The sequence below is a fragment of the Tursiops truncatus genome, chromosome 9 (genome assembly GCF_011762595.2).
Source record: "Tursiops truncatus isolate mTurTru1 chromosome 9, mTurTru1.mat.Y, whole genome shotgun sequence".
Lineage (NCBI taxonomy): Eukaryota > Metazoa > Chordata > Mammalia > Artiodactyla > Delphinidae > Tursiops > Tursiops truncatus.
In genome coordinates, this window is record NC_047042.1 from 10,230,925 (window position 1) to 10,251,592 (window position 20,668).

Here is a 20,668-nt window from a genome sequence, read left to right on the forward strand (position 1 = left end):
CAACTGAGGGAGTCTGGGAAGAAGTCTGGGCCCACCAGAGAGGCAAGGTGCCACTGTTGGGAGGCACACAAGGAGAGGGATGGGTCCACTACAGGCCACTTTCTCCTGGCACTTAAGGTGGCAGGGCACTGCCTACACGAGTTCCAGGGGCAGGCGGGAGCTGCTGTTCCCATCTTGGACTCCAGAGGCAGGCTCGGACTGCTGCTGCTGCTGCAGAGGGTCCTATGAGCAGGTGCAGGTCACTGCCCCCACCTTCCCAGGAGCCGGCACATTGTGCCACTGCTGAGGGTCCCGTGACCCAGTACCAACCACTTCTTCCTCCTCCCCGGGGGCATGCAACCCACTGCAGCCACTGCAGAGGGACCTGTGACCTGACTGGAAGTCAACTGCTGCCCCTGCCTTCCTGGGAGCCCCGTGCAAGCCATGTACCTGCACACCTGCGTGCCCCCTATCAAGGGGATAACAGCCAGCACACACTGAGGAAAGAGATGGCAAGCATCCAAACCAAAAACAGCCCTCATGCCAAAGAAATATTAAATGCACACAAGCTGCACAGGGACGCTCTTGCTTATAAATAGCCCTCCAAGACTACAGTAGATAATTGTTTCTCCTAAACTCACAGACTAAGAGAAATATAAACAAAATGAAGAAGCAGAGGAACCACTCTCAGCTAAAAGACCAAGAAACTTCCCCTGAAGGTACAAACAATGAAACAGATCTCCTCAGTCTAACAGACACCAAGTTCAAAAAGAAGGTAATGAAAATACTGAAGGAATTAAGAAAGGCTGTCAACAGAAATGCAGAGTACTGTAAAAAGGAACTAGAACTTATAAGGAGGAGCCAAGAAAAATTACAAAATTCATTTGCCAAGATGAAAGCTGAGCTCAAGGCAATGAAGAGCAGAATGAATAAAATGGAAGAAAGAATAAGTGATCTGGAAGACAGACTAATGGAAATTACCCAATCAAAATAGCAGACAGAAAACCAAATGAGAAAAAAATGAGAGTAATATAAAATACCTGTGGGATAATATAAAGTGGGCCAATCTATGCATAATAGGGATTCCAGAAAGAGAAGAAAGAGAAAAGGGTATTGAGAATGTATTTGAAGAAATTCTGGCTGAAAATTTCCCATACCTAAAGAAGGAAACAGATATCCCGATACAGGAAGCACAGAGGGTCCCAAACAAGATGAACCCAAACAGACCTACACCAAGACATTTTAAATAAAAGTGGCAAATGTTAAAGATATAGAGGATTCTAAAGGCAGCAAGAGAGAAACAAAAGAGTTCATTACAAGGGAGGCCCCCATGGGCTATCAGCTGATTTCTCTACAGAAACACTGCAGGCCAGAAGGGAGAGGCAAAAAATATTCAAAGTCTTGAAAGAGAAAAATCTGTAACCTAAAATACTCTACCCAGCAAGATTATCATTTAGAATAGGAGGAGAAATAAAGAATTTCTCAGACAAGCAAAAACTAAAGGAGTACAGCAATACTAAACGTATCATAAAGAAATAGTGAGAGGTCATCTCTAAAGAGAAAAGAAGCAAGAAGAAATAGGAAGGAGGAAATCCCAATTGGAAAGTAAATCTCGTAAATTAGCCAGTATACAGATAAAAAAGAAAAAAAACCTATTTGTGAAAGCAATGATAAACACAAGGAACAGCAAAAGACTAAACATAAAAAGGGACATCAAAATCATAAAATGTGGAGAAGGAGAGTATGCAAATGCAGATTCTTTTTCTTTATTTTAGAATGTGTTTGAGCTAATATGACTATTAGTCTGAAGAAAGCAGATATAGGAAGGGGTTAACATATTTGAAAAATAGGCCAGCCACAAATCAAAAACATACAACAGACTCACAAAAAGCTAAAAGAAGAGAACACAAGCATAAAATAAAAGGAAACCATCAAACCATAAAAAGAAAAAGAAAGGAACAAAGAAGAAACAAAGAATCAACTGGAAAACAAGGTTTGAAATGGCAATAAATACATATGTATCAATAATTACCTTAAATGTCAATGGACTGAATGCTCCAATCAAAAGACATACAGTGACAGACTGGATAAAAAAACAGGAGCCTACAATATGTTGCCTACAAGAGACCCACCTTAGGGCAAAGGACACACATAGATTGAAAGTGAGGGTATGGAAAAAGATATTTCATGCAAACGGAAATGACAAGAAAGTGGGAGTTGCAATACTCATATCAGACAAAATAGACTTCAGAGCAAATACTATAAAGAAAGATAAAGAAGGACACTATATAATGATAAAAGGATCAATACAAGAAGAGGATGTGACACTCATCAACATATATGCACCTAATAAAGGAGCCCCCAAATACTGATACATAAAACAAATACTAACAGACATAAAGGGAGAAATTGACAGGAATACAATAACAGTAGGAGACTTTAACACCCCATTCAGATCAATGGACAGATCTTCCAGACAGAGAATCAATAAGGCAACAGAGGTCCTAAATGATATAATAGAACAGTTAGACTTAATTGATATTTTCAGGACACTACATGCAAAAAACAAGAATATACATTCTTTTCAAAGGATTGACCACATATTAGGCCACAAAACTAACCTCAACAAATTTAAGAGTATAGATATTATTTCAAGCATCTTCTCTGACCACAATGGCATGAAACTAGAAATCAACCACAGTTAAAGAAATGAGAAGAAAATGATTATGTGGAAACTAAACAACATGCTACTAAAAAACCAATGGGTCAATGAGGGAATCCAAAAGGAAATAAAAAAATACCTTGAGACAAACAACAATGAAAACACAACCATATAAAATCTATGGGATGCAGCAAAAGCAGTTCTTAGAGGGAAGTTCATAGTGATACAGGCCTTCATGAAAAAACAAGAAAAATCTCAAGTAAACAACCTAACCTACCATCTAAAAGAATTAGAAAAAGAAGAACAAACAAAACCTAAAGTCAGCAGAAGGAAGGAAATTAGAAAGATCAGGGAGGAATAAACAAAATAGACATTAAAAAGACAACAGAAAAAAATCAACAAAACCGAGAGCTCATTCTTTGAAAGGGTAAACAAAATTGACAAGCCTCTGGCCAGGCTCACCAAGATGAAAAGAGAGACCCCAACTAAACAAAATAAGAAATGAAGAAGGAGAAATCTCAACTGATACTGCAGATATACAAAAAAAGTAAGAGAATACTATGAACAATTATAGGCCAACAAAGTTGACAACCTAGAAGAAATGGGCAATGTTCTACAAACATACAGCTCACCAAAGTTGAACCAAGAAGAAAAAGATAGTCACTGTTTGCAGATGACATGATAATATACATAGAAAATCCTAAAGATGCTACCAGAAAACTACCAGAGTTAATCAATGAATTTGGTAAAGTAGCAGGATACAAAATTAATGCACAGAAATCTCTGGCATTCCTATACGCTAATAATGAAAAAATCTGGGAGAAATTAAGGAAACACTCCCATTTACCACTGCAGCACAAATAATAAAATACCTAGGAATAAACCTTCCTAAGGAGACAAAAGACCTGTATGCAGAAAACTGTAAGATACTGATGAAAGAACTTAAGGATGACACAAACAGATGGAGAGATACACCATGTTCTTTGTTTGGAAGAATCAACATTGTGAAAATGACTGCACTACCCAAAGCAATCTACAGATTCAGTGCAATCCCTATCAAACTACCAATGGCATTTTTCACAGAACTAGAACAAAAAACTTCACAATTTGTATGGAAACACAAAAGACCCCGAATAACCAAAGCAATCTTGAGAAAGAAAAACAGAGCTGGAGGAATCAGGCTCCCTGACTTCAGACTATACTATACAGCTGCAGTAATTAAGACAGTATAGCACAAAAACAGAAATACAGATCAATGGAACAGGATAGAAAGCCCAGAGATAAACCCACGCACACACGGTCGCCTTATTTTTGATAAAGGAGGCAAGAATATACAATGGAGAAAAGACTGCCTCTTCAATAACTGGTGCTGGGAAAACTGGACAGCTACATGTAAAAGAATGAAATTAGAACACTTCCTAACACCATACACAAAAATAAACTCAAAATGGATGAAAGACCTAAATGTAAGGCCAGACACTATACAACTCTTAGAGGAAAACATAGGCAGAACACTCTTTGACATAAATCACAGCAAGATCCTTTTTGACCCACCCCCTAGAGAAATGGAAATAAAAACAAAAATAAATGAATGGGACCTAATGAAACTTAAAAGCTTGTGCACAACAAAGGAAACCATAAACAAGATGAAAAGACACCCCTCAGAATAGGAGAAAATATTTGCAAACGAAGCAACTGACAAAGGATTAATCTCCAAAATATATGAGCAGCTCATGCAGCTCAATATCAAAAAAACAACCAACCTAATCCAAAAATGGGCAGAAGATCTAAATAGACATTTCTCCAAAGAAGATATACAGATTGCCAACAAACACATGAAAGAATGCTCAACATCACTAATCATTAGAGAAATGCAAATCAAAACTATGAGGAGGTATCACCTCACATGGGTCATAATGGCCATCATCAGAAAATCTACAAACAATAAGTGCTGGAGAGGGTGTGGAGAAAAGGGAACCCTCTTGTACTGTTGGTGGGAATGTAAATTGATACAGCCACTATGGAGAACAATATGGAGGTTCCTTAAAAAACTAAAAATAGAACTACCATATGACCCAGCAATCTCACTACTGGGCATATAACCTGAGAAAACCATAATTCAAAAAGAGTCATGTACCACAGTGTTCATTGCAGCACTATTTATAACATCCAGGACATGAAAGCAATCTAAGTGTCCATCGACAGATGAATGGATAAAGAAGATGTGGCACATATATACAATGGAATATTACTCAGCCATAAAAAGAAACGAAATTGAGTTATTTGTAGTGAGGTGGATGGACCTGTCATACAGAGTGAAGTAAGTCAGAAAGAGAAAAACAAATACCATATGCTAACATATATATATGGAATGTGAAAAAAAAAAGGGTTCTGATGAACCTAGGGGTAGGACAAGAAGAATGGACTTGAGGACATGGGGAGGGATAAGGGTAAGCTGGGAAGAAGTGAGAGAGTAGCACTGACATATATACACTACCAAAGCTACCAACCACTAGCTAGTGGGAAGCAGCTACATAGCATGGGGAGATCAGCTCAGTGCTTTGTGACCGCCTAGAGGGGTGGGATAGGGAGGGTGGGAGGGAGACGCAAGAGGCAGGGGATATGGGGATATATGTATACATGTAGCTGATTCACTTTGTTATACAGCAGAAACGAACACAACACTGTAAAGCTATTATACTCCAATTAAGATGTTAAAAAAAAGAAATAGATAATTTGAACAAACCAATCACTAGAAGCAAAATAGAATCTGTGAAAAAAAAAAAAAAACAACTTCCTGCAAACAAAAGCCGAGGACCAGATGGCTTCACAGGCAAATTCTACCAAACACACAAAGAAGAACTTATACCAATTCTTCTCAAACTCTTCCAAAAGACTGAAGAGGAGGGAACACTCCCAAAGACATTCTGTGAAGCCACTATCACCCTGATACCAAAACTAGACAAAGATACCACCAAAAAAGAAAATTACAGGCCAATATCCTTGATGAACATAAATGCAAATATTCTCAACAAAATATTAGCAAACCAAATCCAACAACACATAAAAAAGATCATACACCGTGACCAAATGAGATTCATCCCAGGTTCACAAGGATGGTTCAATATATGAAAATCAATGTAGTACACCATATTAACAAAAGAAAAGTCAAAAACCACATCATCATCTCAAGAGATGCAGAACAAGCATTGGACAAAATTCAACATCCATTCATGTTAAAAGCTCTTACCAAAATGGGAATAGAGGGAACATATCTCAAAATAATAAAAGCCATTTATAACAAACCCACAGCCAATATAATACTCAGTGGTGGAAAGCTGAAAGTCTCCCTGCTAAAATCTGGAACAAGACAAGGATGTCCCCTCTCACCACTTCTCTTCAACATAGTATTGGAAGTCCTAGCCACAGAAATCAGACAAGAAAAAGAAATAAAAGGTATCCAAATTGGAAGGGAAGAGGTAAAACTGTCACTATATGCAGATGACATGACAACCCTAAGCACACCACACAAAAACTACTAGATCTAATAAATGAATCCAGCAAAGTAGCAGGATACAAGATTAATATTCAGAAATTGGTTGCATTTCTTTACACTAACAATGAAATATCAGAAAGGGAATGTAAGAAAACAATACCTTTTAAAATCATACCAAAAAAACCCCCCAAAACAAAACAAAAGCTAGGAATAAACCTGACGAAGGAGGTGAAAGACATATACACTGAGAACTATAAAACATTAATAAAGGAATCTGAAGAGGATTCTAAGAAATGGAAAGATATCCCATGCTCTTGGATTGGCAGAATTAATATTTTTAAAATGGCAATATTACCCAAAGCAATCTACAGATTTAATGTGATCCCTATCAAATTATCCATGACATTTTTCACAGAACTAGAAAAAATAATCCATAAATTTATATGGAACCATAAAAGGCCCAGAATTGCTACAGCAATCCTGAGGGAATAAAAAAAACAAAGCAGGAGGCATAACTCTTCCAGACTTCAGACAATACTACAAAGCTACAGTAATAAAAACAGTGTGGTATTGGTACAAAAACAGGCATACGGATCAATGAAACAGAATAGAGAGCCCAGAAGTAAACTCACACACTTACGGTCAGTTAATCTTCAACAAAGGAGGCAATAATACAAAATGGGAAAAAGATAGTCTCTTCAGCAAGTGGTGCTGGGAAAGTTGGACAGCTGCATGTGAATCAATAAAGTTAGAATACACCCTCAAACCATGCACAAAAATAAACTCAAAATGGCTTAAAGACTTAAAATTAAGACATGACACTATAAAACTCTTAGAAGATAGCACACGCCAAACATTCTCTGACATAAGTTGTACAAGTGTTTTCTTAGGTCAGTCTCCCAAGGCAATAGAAATAAAAACAAAAATAAACAAATGGGACTTAATCAAACTTACAACCTTTTGCACAGCCAAGGAAACCATAAAAAACAAACAAACAACAAAAAAAGAAAAGACAACCTACGGAATGAGAGAAAATATTTGCAAATGATGTGACAGACAAGGGCTTAATCTCCAAAATATACAAGCAGCTCATACAGCTCAACAACAAAAAAAACAAACAACCCAATCAAAAAATGGGCAGAAAACCTTAATAGATATTTCTCCAAAGAAGACATACAGAAGGCCAGTAGCCACATGAAAATATGCTCAACATCACTAATTATTAGAGAAATGCAAATCAAAACTACAGTGAGGTACCACCTCACACTGGTCAGAATGGCCATCACTAAAATGTCTATAAATAAAAAATGCTGGAGAGAGTGTGGAGGAAAGGGAACCCTCTTACACTGTTGGTGGGAATGTAAGTTGGTACAATCACTATGGAAAACAGTATGGAGGTTCCTCAGAAAAGATCCAGCAATCCCACTCCTGGGAATATACCTGGACAAAACTATAATTCAAAAAGATACATGCATCCCCATGTTCACAGCAGCACTGTTCACAATAGGCAAAACATGGAAACAACCTAAGTGTCCATAGACAGATGAATGGATAAAGAAGATGTGGTACATATATACAATGGGATACTACTCAGCCAAAGGCAAAAGAATGAAATAATGCCATTTACAGCAACATGGATGCAACTAGAGATTATCATACTAAGGGAAATAAGTCAAAAAGAGAAAGACAAATACCATATGATATCATTTATATGTGGAATCTAAAACATGGCACAAATGAACCTATCTACAAAACAGAAACAGACACATAGACATAGAAAACAGACTTACGGTTGCCAAGGGGGAGGGGGGGAGCGAGAGGGACGGACTAGGAGTTCTGGGTTGGTGATGCAAACTATTACATTTAGAATGGATAAACAACAAGGTCCTAATGTGTAGCATGGGGAACTATATTCAATATCCTGCAATAAACCATAATGGAAAAGAATACAAAAAAAAATGTATACCTGTGTATAACTGAGTCACTTTGCTGTGCAGCAGAAATTAGCACAACATTGTAAATCAACTATACTTCAATTAAAAAAAAAGAATATTTTGCCTTCCACAATTTATGAAATATCCTTATATGTTTTGTTATGAATTAGAAATCAATTATTGTTATATTAATTATTGTTATTTCATAAATAGATTTACAATCTATTTGGAATGAATTTTTGTATATCTTGTGAGACTGCATTCAAAGTTCATTTGTTTTATATATGGATAGCAAACTGACCCAATTCCAAGTTTTGAACAAGCCATCCTTTCCTTACTTCATTGCAATATTACCATTGTCATAAAACAATAACGATATGTGTGTGCATCTACTTCTGGATTATAATCAATTCTATTACCTGTTTGTCTATTATGTGCCAATGCTGTACCATCTTAATTCTTACAGCTTTGTATGTGTTGTGACATCTGGTAGTGTAAGTCCTTCTGCTTTTTTTCTTCAAGATTCTCTTGCCTACTCTTAATCTTTTTCATTTCTATATAGATTTTAGAATTAGCATGTCAAATAACATTAAAGATACCTCTTAGGATTCTGATTGATACTTCATTGAATTTACAGATCAATCTGAGGAAGAACTGACACCTTAACAATTTGAATTTTCTAAGCCTTGAACATATAATATCTCTCCTTTTATTTAGACTGCTTTTAATTTTCATAGAAATGTTGTAGTGTTCAATATGGATATTTCCACATTTTTTGTTAGATCTATTCCTAGGTATTTGATGTTTTCTGATGCAATTGTAAATGGTATCTTTATTTATTTATTTATTTATTTATTTATTTTGTGGTACGTGGGCCCCTCACCGCTGTGGCCTCTCCCATTGTGGAGCACAGGCTCCGGATGTGCAGGCTCAGCAGCCATGGCTCACGGGCCCAGCCGCTCCGTGGCATGTGGGATCTTCCCGGACCGGGGCACGAACCCACGTCCCCTGCATCGGCAGGCAGACTCTCAACCACTGCGCCACCAGGGAAGCCCCAATGGTATCTTTAAATTGTTTAAAATTTCTATTTGCCTAGAGAAATGCAATTTACATTGATCTTTATTTATTTAGTGACATCACTAAATTCACATATTAATTTGAATAGTTTGTTGATTCTTTTACACTGTTCACTTATACAACAATGTTATTTGGAAGTAAGCACAGTCTTCCTTTCCACTTCTGATGTATTTTACTTATTTATTTTTGCCTTATTGCATTGGCTGGGATCGCTAGTACATTATTAAATCCCAGTGGCTAAAGGGTGTATCCTTGTCTTGCTCTCAGTTTCAAGGAAAAGTATTTCAACATTTTATCAAGTATGATGTATGCTGTGGATTTTATTCTTATTCTTCTTATTATTATTTTTTTGCAGTACACGGGTCTCTCACCTGTGGCCTCTCCCATTGTGGAGCACAGGCTCCAGACGCGCAGGCTCAGCGGCCATGGCTCATGGGCCTAGCCACTCCGCGGCATGTGGGATCTTCCTGGACTGGGCCACAAACCCGTGTCCCCTGCATTGGCAGGCGGACTCTCAACCACTGCGCCACCAGGGAAGCCCTATTCTTATTATTTTTATTATTTAAAATCCTGTATTGGATTGAAGAAGTTCCCTTTTATTTTCTAGTTTTCTGAGAGTCCTTAAAAATAAGGAATGAATATTAAATTTTATCAACTATTTTTTCTGGATCTACTGAAATAAACATACAATATTTTTCCTTATGTTGTCAATGTGGTTTCTCTTATTGACTTTAAGTTTATACTTTAATAGGACACATAAAGAACAGAAGACAGACAACTATTGTTACTTGCTTTTAAAAAAGTCCAAATACTGGCAATGTCTAGAAAAACGTACAAGAATTGTTTGTAATTGTTATACAGTTGAACTATGGGCACTTGTTCACTGAAACAAGAAACTGGCATGGAATAAGTTCTCCATATTTGGGGGTTTTGACCTGAATGAAGCTATAGTCACTGTAACAGTGGTACAGAGCAGATAAAACTCCAATAAAAATTCTATCATCTTTTTGGCTGCAAGATCCAGGCAAAGGAGCCCAGGGAAACCGGTGTTACCAGAGAATGAAAGTGGAACACTAGAAAGAAGAGAGGCAAATTCTGTATATAAACTCAGCCCAAGTTTCTGGCCAATCCCAGAAACATAAAAGCAGAGGGCAAATGAAGCCAGCTTGCATTTAGGGCTTAAAGAACTGAACTGTGATCTGAGCTACTGCTTACCATATGCATGAAAATGTGAGCTCAAGCCATATTAATTCAATACTCTTTGAAGCAATATAACAAAATGCAGAATCTCTTCAACATGGCATTCAATGTTCAAGATATCATCCAGAATTACTCAGCATATGAAGAATCATAAAATGTAATCCACACCATAACTACCAAAGTCAGTAGCTTATCTTAGGGTTAATTCTTGCTGTTGTATATTTGATTAGTTTGGACAAATGTATGACTTATATCCATCATTATAATATCACACAGAGAATTTTGACTTTCCCCAAAGTCCTCTGTGCTCTGCCTGTTCATCTTTCCCCTCCATAAACCCCTGGAATCAACTCTTTTTACTGTCTCCATAGTTTTGTCCTTTTTAGAATGTCATATAGTTGCAGTTATACAGTCTGTAACCTTTTAAGATTGGCTTCTTTCACTTAATATGCATTTAAGGTTCCACCATGTCTTTTCATGGCTTGATAGCGCAAAATAATATTCCACTGTCTGGATATAAAACAGCTTATTTATCCATTCAACTGCTAAGGACATATTGGTTGCTTCCAAGTTTTGGCAATTATGAGTAAAGCTTCCATAAACATTCATGTGCAGGCTTTAGTGTGGACATAAGTTTTCAGATCCTTTGGGTAAATACCAAGGAGTTAGACTGCTGGATCATATGGTATAAGAGTATGTTTAGCTTTTCAGAAACTGCAAAACTGTGTTCCAAACTGGCTGTACCATTTTGTATTCCTGCCAGCAACGTATGAGAGTCCCTGTTGCTCCACAGCTTCATCAGAACTTGGTATTGTCAGTGTTCTGGATTTGGGCCATTCTAATAGGTGTGTAGTGGTATCTCATTATTGTTTTTATTTGCATTTCCCTGACGACATATGATGTGGAGCATCTTCTCATATGATTATTTGCCATCTGTATATTTTTTGGTAGTCTGTCAGGATCCTTGGCACATTTAAAAAATTAGGGTGTTTGGTTTCTTATTGTTGAGTTTTAAGAGTTTTTTGTATATTTTGGATAATGTTCCTTTACCAGATGTTTCTTTTGCAAATATTTTCTCCCACTCTATGGCTTTACCCCTAATTCTATTGATATTGGCTTTCACAGAGTAGAAGTTTCAATTTTAACGAAGTCCAGTTTATAAGTTATTTCTTTCATAGACTGTGTTTCTGATGTGGTACCTAAAAAGGCATCATCCTACCCAAGAAACCACCCTACCCAGGAAACCCATCTAGGTTTCCTCCTGTGTCATATTCTAGGAGTTTTATAGCTTTTCATTTTACCATTAAGTCTATGATCCATATTGAGTTAATTTTTGTGAAGAGTGTAAGGTCTACGGCTAGATTCATTTTCTTTTCATGTGGATGTCCAGTTGTTTCAGCTCCATTTGTTAAAGAGATTTTCTTTTCTACATTATATTGCCTTTTGCTCCTTTGTCAAAGATCAGTTGACTATAAGGGGGTCTGTTTCTGGGCTCTCTATTCTGTCCCATCGACCTATTTGTATGTATGTACGTATGTATTTATTGGCAATACCACATTGTCTTGATTACTGCAGCTTTATAGTAAGTCTTGAAGTTGGGTGGCATCAGTTCTACAACTTTGCTCTTCTCCTTCAATAATGTGTTGGCTATTCTGGGTCTTTTGCCTCTCCATATAAACTTTAGAATTAATTTGTCAATACTATAAAAATAACTTGCTAGGATTTTGATTGGGATTGCCTTGAATCTGTAGATCAAGTTGGGAAGAACTGACATCTTTACAATATTATCTTCATATCTATGAAGATGGAATATATCTCAATTTATTTAGTTCTTTTATTTCATTCATCAGTTTTGTGGTTATCCTCATAGAGATCTTGTACACATCTTGATAGATTTATACCTAAGTATTTCATTCATATATTTTTAATTTCAAGTTCTATTTGTTCACTGTTGGTATATAGAAAAGCAATTGACTTTTCTATATTAGCCCTGTACATTGCAATTTTGCTATAATCAGTTATTAGTTCCAGGAGTTTTCTGTTGATTCTTTTGGATTTTCTAAATAGACAATCATATAATCTGTGAAAAATTTTAAGTCTTCATTCCTAATCTATATACCTTTTATTTCTTTTTCTTGCCTTGTTCCATTAGCAAGGATTTCCAGTACAATGTTGAAAAGGAGTGGTGAGAGGGTACACTGTTGCCTTATTTCTGCTCTTAGTGGGAAAGTTTTGAGATTATCACCATTAGTATGCTGTTAGCTGTAGGACTTCTGTAGAGATTTTCTATCAAGTTGAGAAAGGTTTTCTCCGCTCCTAGTTTACTAAGTTTTAATACTGAATGGGAGTTGGATTTTGTCAAATGCTTTTTCTGCACCCATAGATATGATCATGTGACTTTTCTTAGTGTGTTGATATGATGGATTACATTAGTTGACCTTTGAATATTGAATCAGCCCTGCATACTTGGTATAAATCCTACTAGGTTGTGGCACATAATTCTTTTTATGCTTTTTTGGATTCAAATTGCTAATCTTTTGTTGAAGGTTCTTCATCTATGTTCATGAGAAACATTGGTCTGCAGTTTTCTTTTCTTGTAATATCTTTGTCAGATTTTGGTATTAGGGAATGCTGACCTCACAGAATGAGTTGGGAAGTATTCCCTCTGCTTCTATCCTCTGAAAGAGATTATAAAATTAGTATAATTTCTTCATTAAATGTTTGTTTGAATTCATCAATGAACCCATCTGGGCCTGCTGCTTTCTGTTTGGGAAGGTTATTAGCTGTTAATACACTTTCTTTAACAGATATAGGCCTGTTCAGATTATCTCTTTCCTTTTGTGTGAGTTTGGGAAAATTGTGTCTTTCAAGGAATTGGTCAATTTCATCTAGATTATCAAATTTGTGGGCATAGAGTTGTTCGCAGTATTCCTTTATTATCCTTTTAGTTTCCATGGGTTCTGTAGTAATGTCCTCGCTTTCATTTCTGATGTTAATAATTTGTGTTCTCTCTCTTTTTCTTAGTTAGCCTAGCTAGAGGCTTATTGATTTTATTGATCTTTTAGAAGACCCAGTTTTTGGTTTCATTAATTTTCTCAATTGATTTCTTATTTTCAATTTCATTGCTTTCTGTCATAATTCTTCTTATTTCTTTTCCTCAGCTCCTTTGGGCTTAATTTACTCTTCTTTTTCTACTTTACTAAGGTGGAGTCTTAGATTATTGAGTTTAAATCTTTTTATTTTCTAATAGATCCATTCAATGCCATACATTTCCCTTTAAGCACTGCTTTCACTGTATCTCACAAACTTTGATAAGTTGTGGTTTCATTTTCATTTAGTTGAGAACAGTAAAAATTTTCTCTTGAGAGTTCTTCTTTGACCCATGTCTTATTTAGAAGTGTGTGGTTTAATCTCCATGTATTTTGGGATTTTCTAGTTATCTTTCTGTTACTGATTTATAGTTTAATTCATTGTGGTCTGAGATCAGACACTGTGTGATTTCTATCATTTTCAATTTGTTAAGGTGTGTTTTAAGGCCCAGAATTTGGTCTGTCTTGGTAAATGTTCCATGTAAACTTAAGAAATATGTGTATTCTGCTGTTGTTGGATGAAATAGTCTATAAATGTCAACTATATCCAGTTGACTGAAGGTGATACTGAGTTCAACTCTGTCCTTACTGATTTACTTCCTGCTGAATCTGTCCATTTCTGAGAGAGGTGTGTTGAAGTCTCTTACTGTGATAGTGGATTCATCTAGTTTTCCTTGCGGCCTACCAGTTTTTGCCTCATGTAGCTTGACATTCTGTTCTTGGGTTCATACACATCAAGAGTTATGTCTTCTAAGGATCAATACTGTGAAAATGACTATACTACCCAAAGCAGTCTACAGATTCAATGCAATCCCTATCAGATTACCAATGGCATTTTTTACAGAACTAGAACAAAAAAATCTTAAAATCTGTATGGAGACACAAAAGACCCCGGATAGCCAAAGCAGTCTTGAGGGAAAAAAATGGAGCTGGAGGAACCAGACTCCCTGACTTCAGACTATACTACAAAGCTACAGTAATCAAGACAATATGGTACTGGCACAAAAACAGAAATATAGATCAATATAACAGGATAGAAAGCCCAGAGATAAACCCATGCACCTATAGTCAACTAATCTATGACAAAGGAGGCAAGGATATATAATGGAGAAAAGACAGTCTCTTCAATAAGTGGTGCTGGAGAAACTGGACAGCTACATGTAAAAGAATGAAGTTAGAACACTCCTTAACACCATACACAAAAATAAACTCAAAATGGATTAAAGACCTAAATGTAAGACCAGACACTAGAAAACTCTTAGAGGAAAACATAGGACGAATGCTCTTTGACATAAATCACAGCAAGATCTCTTTTGATCCACCTCTTAGAGTAATGGAAATAAAAACAAAAATAAACAAATGGGACCTAATGAAACTTAAAAGCTTTTGCAAAGCAAAGGAAACTACAAACAAGACAAAAAGTCAACACTCAGAATGGGAGAAAATATCTGCAAATGAATCAACGGACAAAGGATTAATCTCCAAAATATATAAACAGCTCATGCAGCTCAATATTAAAAAAAACAAACAACCCAATCAATAAATGGGCAGGAGACCTAAATAGACATTTCTCCAAAGAAGACATATAGATGGCCAAGAAGCATATGAAAAGCTGCTCAACATCACTAATTGTTAGAGAAGTGCAAATCAAAACTACAATGAGGTATCATCTCACACCAGTTAGAATGCACATCATCAGAAAATCTACAAACAACAAATGCTGGAGAGGGTGTGGAGAAAACCCTCCTGCAATGTTGGTGGGAATGTAAATGGATATAGCCACTATGGAGAACAGTATGGGGGTTCCTTAAAAAACTAAAAATAGAATTACCATATGACCCAGCAATCCCACTACTGGGCATATACCCTGAGAAAACCATAATTCAAAAAGATACATGCACCCCAATGTTCATTGCAGCACCATTTACAATAGCCAGGTCATGGAAGCTACCTAAATGCCCACTGACAGATGAATGGATAAAGAAGTTGTGGTACATATATACAATGGAATATTACTCAGCCATAAAAAGGACCGAAATTGGGTCATTTGTAAAGATGTGGATGGATCTAGAGACTCCCATACAGAGTGAAGTAAGTCAGAAAGAGAAAAACAAATATCGTATATTAACGCATATATGTGGAACCTAGAAAAATGGTACAGATGAACTGGTTTGCAGGGCAGAAATAGAGACACAGACGTAGAGGACAAACATATGGACACCAAAGGGGGAAAGTGGCAGGTGGTGGTGGTGGTGTGAGGAACTGGGAGATTGGAATTGACATATATACACTAATATGTATAAAATGGATAACTAATAAGAACCTGCTGTATAAAAAAATAAATAAAATTCAAAAATGCAAAAAAAAAAAAAAGAAAAGAAACCAATCTAACCACATGTATCCTTAAAAGCAAATAACTTTCTCCCACTAAAGGCAGAAGAACTGTAGCAGAAGGTTGTCAGAGAAATTAAAAGCATGAGGAGGACTCTCTGTGCTGTTGCAGGAATGCAGGCAGTCTTTAGGAGGTGAGAGGACTCCAGCTGACAGCCAGCAATGAAATGAGGACTTCAGTCTTACAACCACAAGGAACCGACTCTGCCAAAGACCTGAGTGAGCTGGGAAGCAAATTCTCCTCCAGAGCCCACAGATAAGAGTCCAGCTCTGCCTGTATCTTGATTTCAGCCCTGTGAGACCTAGACCAGAGGAACCAGCCAAGGCAACCCAAGGCTTCTGATCTAGAGAAACCGTGAGATATTAAGTGTGTGCTGTTTTGAGCTGCAAGGTTTGGGGTAACTCGTTACAGCAGCAAAAGAAAACAAATACACACTTCCTATAGCTGGAGGCCTGAGGCACCTTCTCCAGGCCTCCACACCATCCTTTTGAAAGGCAGTCCAACCCTTTACTCCCTAGCCTTCCCCCTGCCTTATTACACTAATATCACATAGCAAAGATCACTTTCTAACAATTTATATAGTTTCCTGATTGGCTGGGCTTATTGCCTGTTTCTTTGCACAAGGACAAGTGCCAGGAGCATAAGAAAATGCTTTTGAAAATTCAATTTAAAATTGAATGAATGAATGAATGAATATTGCTGTATTTCCAATAGGTTTGGATTGTGGCAGTATGCAATTAAATCCATGGGACTTGGGTCAAGAAGTCCACGAATATAAAGCTATAAAAAAATAAGTATCAGTGCCACTGACCTGCTCCATGGATTTGGACGGTCACTGGTCACCTGAGCAGCAGTGTGTCCTATGTACATGCTCACAGATTAATTAGTAATTTGCTTCAAAGGACACCTAGCTACAAATCCTTTCGCTCATTGATTGTCCAGGACATGGCTAGACCCTTCCTCCCTCTTAGATATCCTGGAGCCACCCATTTAGTGCAAGAAAACTGGTAAACCTTGACTTCAGCATTTTTTTAGCTTACAAATCACATTGACACCTGTGATCTGGTTATTCTGGTGAGGTCATTCAACTGAGGTCCAGGCAATACAGTCTCCAACTGAGAGATAAACTGAAGCTTAGAAAGATAGTCATTTGCTCAGTCATGCAAATAACTGCAAGGAGAGCCTGCACTCAAACCCATGGTTTTTCATTTCAAAGTCCATATTCCTCACATTGTGATATGCTGTCTTTTGGCTTGACTGGTTTAAAAAATTATGAATGGGAAAGAAGACATGTAGAAACAGAGAAACTGGTTTAAGAGATCTAAGTGTGGGAGAGTGAGAAGATTTTGAGAAGGGAAAAAAATATAGGGCATAATACATTTAGAAAGAGTACCAAAAAGCTTTATTTTTGAACATGGCTAAAAACAGACCACGCACATTAAATATGTACGTAATCACTGGGGATTCACCCACATATCTTATTAACCTGGATGTGACCCAGGGAAAATTCTAATGAAAATCATGACTCCAGATGCTCTTTTCTCAATGCACTGAGTACAAAATAAGGAGAGAATCATAAGCAGTGCTGAAGTCAGAACATCTTAAATTATCATCTTTCCTCAAGCCCACTGGCTTTCACCTGACTAGGAAAGAACATCAGGTATAGGTGACAATGCTTTCCTCATGCCCCGTGCTGTCTTCTAAAACGGAGGTTGCCACGATTGTGCCTATAACATGTATGGTTTTTAAAAATGGGGAGATAACTACAAAAGTAATACTTGGTTATTTTAGAAAATTTGAAAAATGGAGAAAAATATGAAGTGTAGGAAGAATATTGCCCCAAATGTTACCTTCCCCAGTCACCGCCTATTAACATTTTAGTATACCTCTGTCCAACTCATTTTTGTGGGTTCTTGCATATTATAAAGAAAACGTTATAAATAAAATGGAAGTACTTTAAATTCTCCTTCTCCAGATCCACTTTCTTCTCTCCCCAGAGCCAGCTGCTTTCAAAAATGTCATATATCCTTCAAGTTAATATTTTATTTTTTTGTTATATACATATTTGTATTATTTTGTTTTTAATTTTTTTGCATAAATGCTACCATACTGTAGTAAAGTTCTCTTCAACTCAGTTTTCTTCATTCAACCTGTTTTTAAAATCTATCCTTATTGTCAAAAGTGAATGCATTGCTCATGGATTTTTAACTGCTAGATAATATTTCATTATATGACTAGACCACAATTTATTTATTCCCTCTGAATAACATTTACTTTTCCATTTTTTCTCTTATATTAAAAAACACTACTCTGTATGTAACTATGTTATGGTGGCAAATGTTAACTAGACTTATTGTGGTGATCATTTCGCCATGTATACAAATATCGAATCACTATGTTGTACATCTGAAAGTAATATATGTCAATTATATCTCAATTAAAATAAAAAATAAAATCTTTTCACATTAAAAATAAATAAATAGGGCTTCCCTGGTGGTGCAGTGATTGAGAGTCCACCTGCGGATGCAGGGAACACGGGTTCGTGCTCTGGTCCGGGAAGATCCCACGTGCCGCGGAGCAGCTAGGCTCGTGAGCCATGGCCGCTGAGCCTGCGTGTCCGGAGCCTGTGCTCCGCAGCGGGAGATGCCACAACAGTGAGAGGCCCGCATACCACACACAAAAATATAATAAATAAATAAATAAATAAAAAGAGTTATGTCTCCTAGGAGAATTTACCCCTTTTACCATTATGTAAGTCCTTCTTTATCTCTGATAACTTTCCTTACTTTAAAGTGTGCTTTGTCTAAAATTAATGTAGTTAGTCATCCTTTCTATTGATTAGTGTTAGCATGGTACATTTATTTCCATCCATTTGCTTTTAATCTATATGTGTCTTTATATTTAAAGTGGGTTTCTTTAGACAACACACAGCTGGATTGTGTTGTTTATCCACTCTGACAATCTCTGTCTTTTAATTAGTACATTTAGACCATTGGCATTAAAGTGAGTACTGATATAGTTGGATTAATATCTACCATATTCATTCATGTTTTCTATTTCACTTGTTTCACTTGTTCTTTAGTCCTACATTTGTCTTCCATTCTTTTTCTGCCTTTTGTGGTTTTAATTCAGTATTTTGTATGACTTATTTTCTCTCATTTCTTAGCATTAAGTTGTTCTTTCTTTTCCCTGCATTTTTTAGTGGTTGCCCTAGAGTTTGCAATACACAGTTGAAGCTAATTTAAGTCCCCTCTCAAGTAACACTACACCACTTCATGGGTAGTGTGAGTACCTTATTATAACAAAATAATCCTAATTCCTTCCTTCAATTTCTTGTATCATTGCTGTCGTTTATTTCATCTATACATATCATACATAATCATATATATAATACATATATACATGATGTACATAATTGAATATATTGCTATTATTATTTTGAAAAAATTGTTACCTGTTAGATCAACTAAAAATAAGAAAAAATAAAAGTTTTTATTTTATCTTCACTTACTCCTTCTTTGATACCATTTATATAGATCTGAGTTTCTGACTTATTATTTTTCTTCTCTCTAAAGAACATCTTTCAACATTTCTTGCAAGGCAGGTCTACTGACAACAAAATTCCCTCATTTTTTGTTTTTATGAAAATGTCTTTTTTCTGCTTAGCATTTGAAGAATATTTTGCAGGGTACAGAATTTTAGGTTGGTTTTTTTTTTTTTTTTTCCACTCAACCACTCCTCACATCATTTCATTCCACTTTCTTCCTGTTTGCTTTGTTTGTGAGAAGTCAGATATGATTCTTAGCTTTGTTCCTCTGTAGGTAAAGGTGGTTTTTCCGCTGGCTTCTTTCAGGATTTTTTATCTTTGACTTTCTGTAATTTGAAAATGATATGCCTAATGTGTCAGCTTCTGGCATTTATCCAGCTTTGTATTCCCTGAGCTTCCTGGGTCTGTGGTTTGGTATCTGACATTAATTTGGGGAAATTCTGATCATAACTGTTTCTTATATTTCTTCTGTTCTTTTCTCTCTTTCTTCTCCTTCTGCTATTCCCATTATGTATATGTTATTCCTATTGTAGTTGCCCCACATTTCTTGGGTGTTCTGTTGTCTTCAGTCTTTGTTTTTGTTTTTGAGGATTCTACTGATATATTTTCTAGCTCAGAGTTTTTTTCTCAGTTGTGTCCAGCCCACTAATTAGCCTGTCAAAGGCATTTTTCACTTTGGTTACAGGTTTTTTGACCTCTATCCTCTCTATTGGTTCTTTCTTAGGATTTCCATCCCTCTGCTCACACTGCTCATTTGTTCGTGCATGTTGTCCAATAGAGCCCTTCCCATATTAATCATGGTTGTTCTAAATTCTTGGTCTGATAATTATGACATCCCTGTCATGGCTGGTTCTGATGCTTGGTGTGTATCTTCAATTTTTTTTTTTTTTTTTGCCTTTTGGTGTGGCTTATAATTTTTTCTTGATAGCCAGACATGATGTACTGTATAGAAGAAACTGCTGTAAATAGGCCTTTAGTAAAGTGGTGGTACGCTGTAGGGAAGGAGGAAGTGTTCCAAGTCCTATGATTAGGTCTCAGTCTTCTAGTGAACCTAAGCATCTAGTCTGTGAACTTCACAAGTGTTTTTCAGATTTCTCCCCTCTTAGGTGGGACGGGATGGCTAGAGTAGACTGGAGCTGGGTATGTCCCTTCCCCCAGGTCAGTTAGGCTCTGATAATACCCGAGCCAGTGAGGCTCTGGTTAGATAATTTCCTTAGTGCAGGCCTTGTTAAGAAGAACACAGTGCTGTGATTTATTTAAAAAATGGTTCCTTGTCGCCTCCCCGTGCTAGA

The 20,668-nt window shown here is 36.6% G+C and overlaps 1 protein-coding gene across 1 annotated transcript in view; it reads right to left on the reverse strand.

Moving 5' to 3' along the window:
• Positions 1 to 20,668, reverse strand: part of HECW1 (HECT, C2 and WW domain containing E3 ubiquitin protein ligase 1) — a 256,280-nt gene that overhangs the window by 139,800 nt on the left and 95,812 nt on the right. The window lies entirely within an intron of this gene.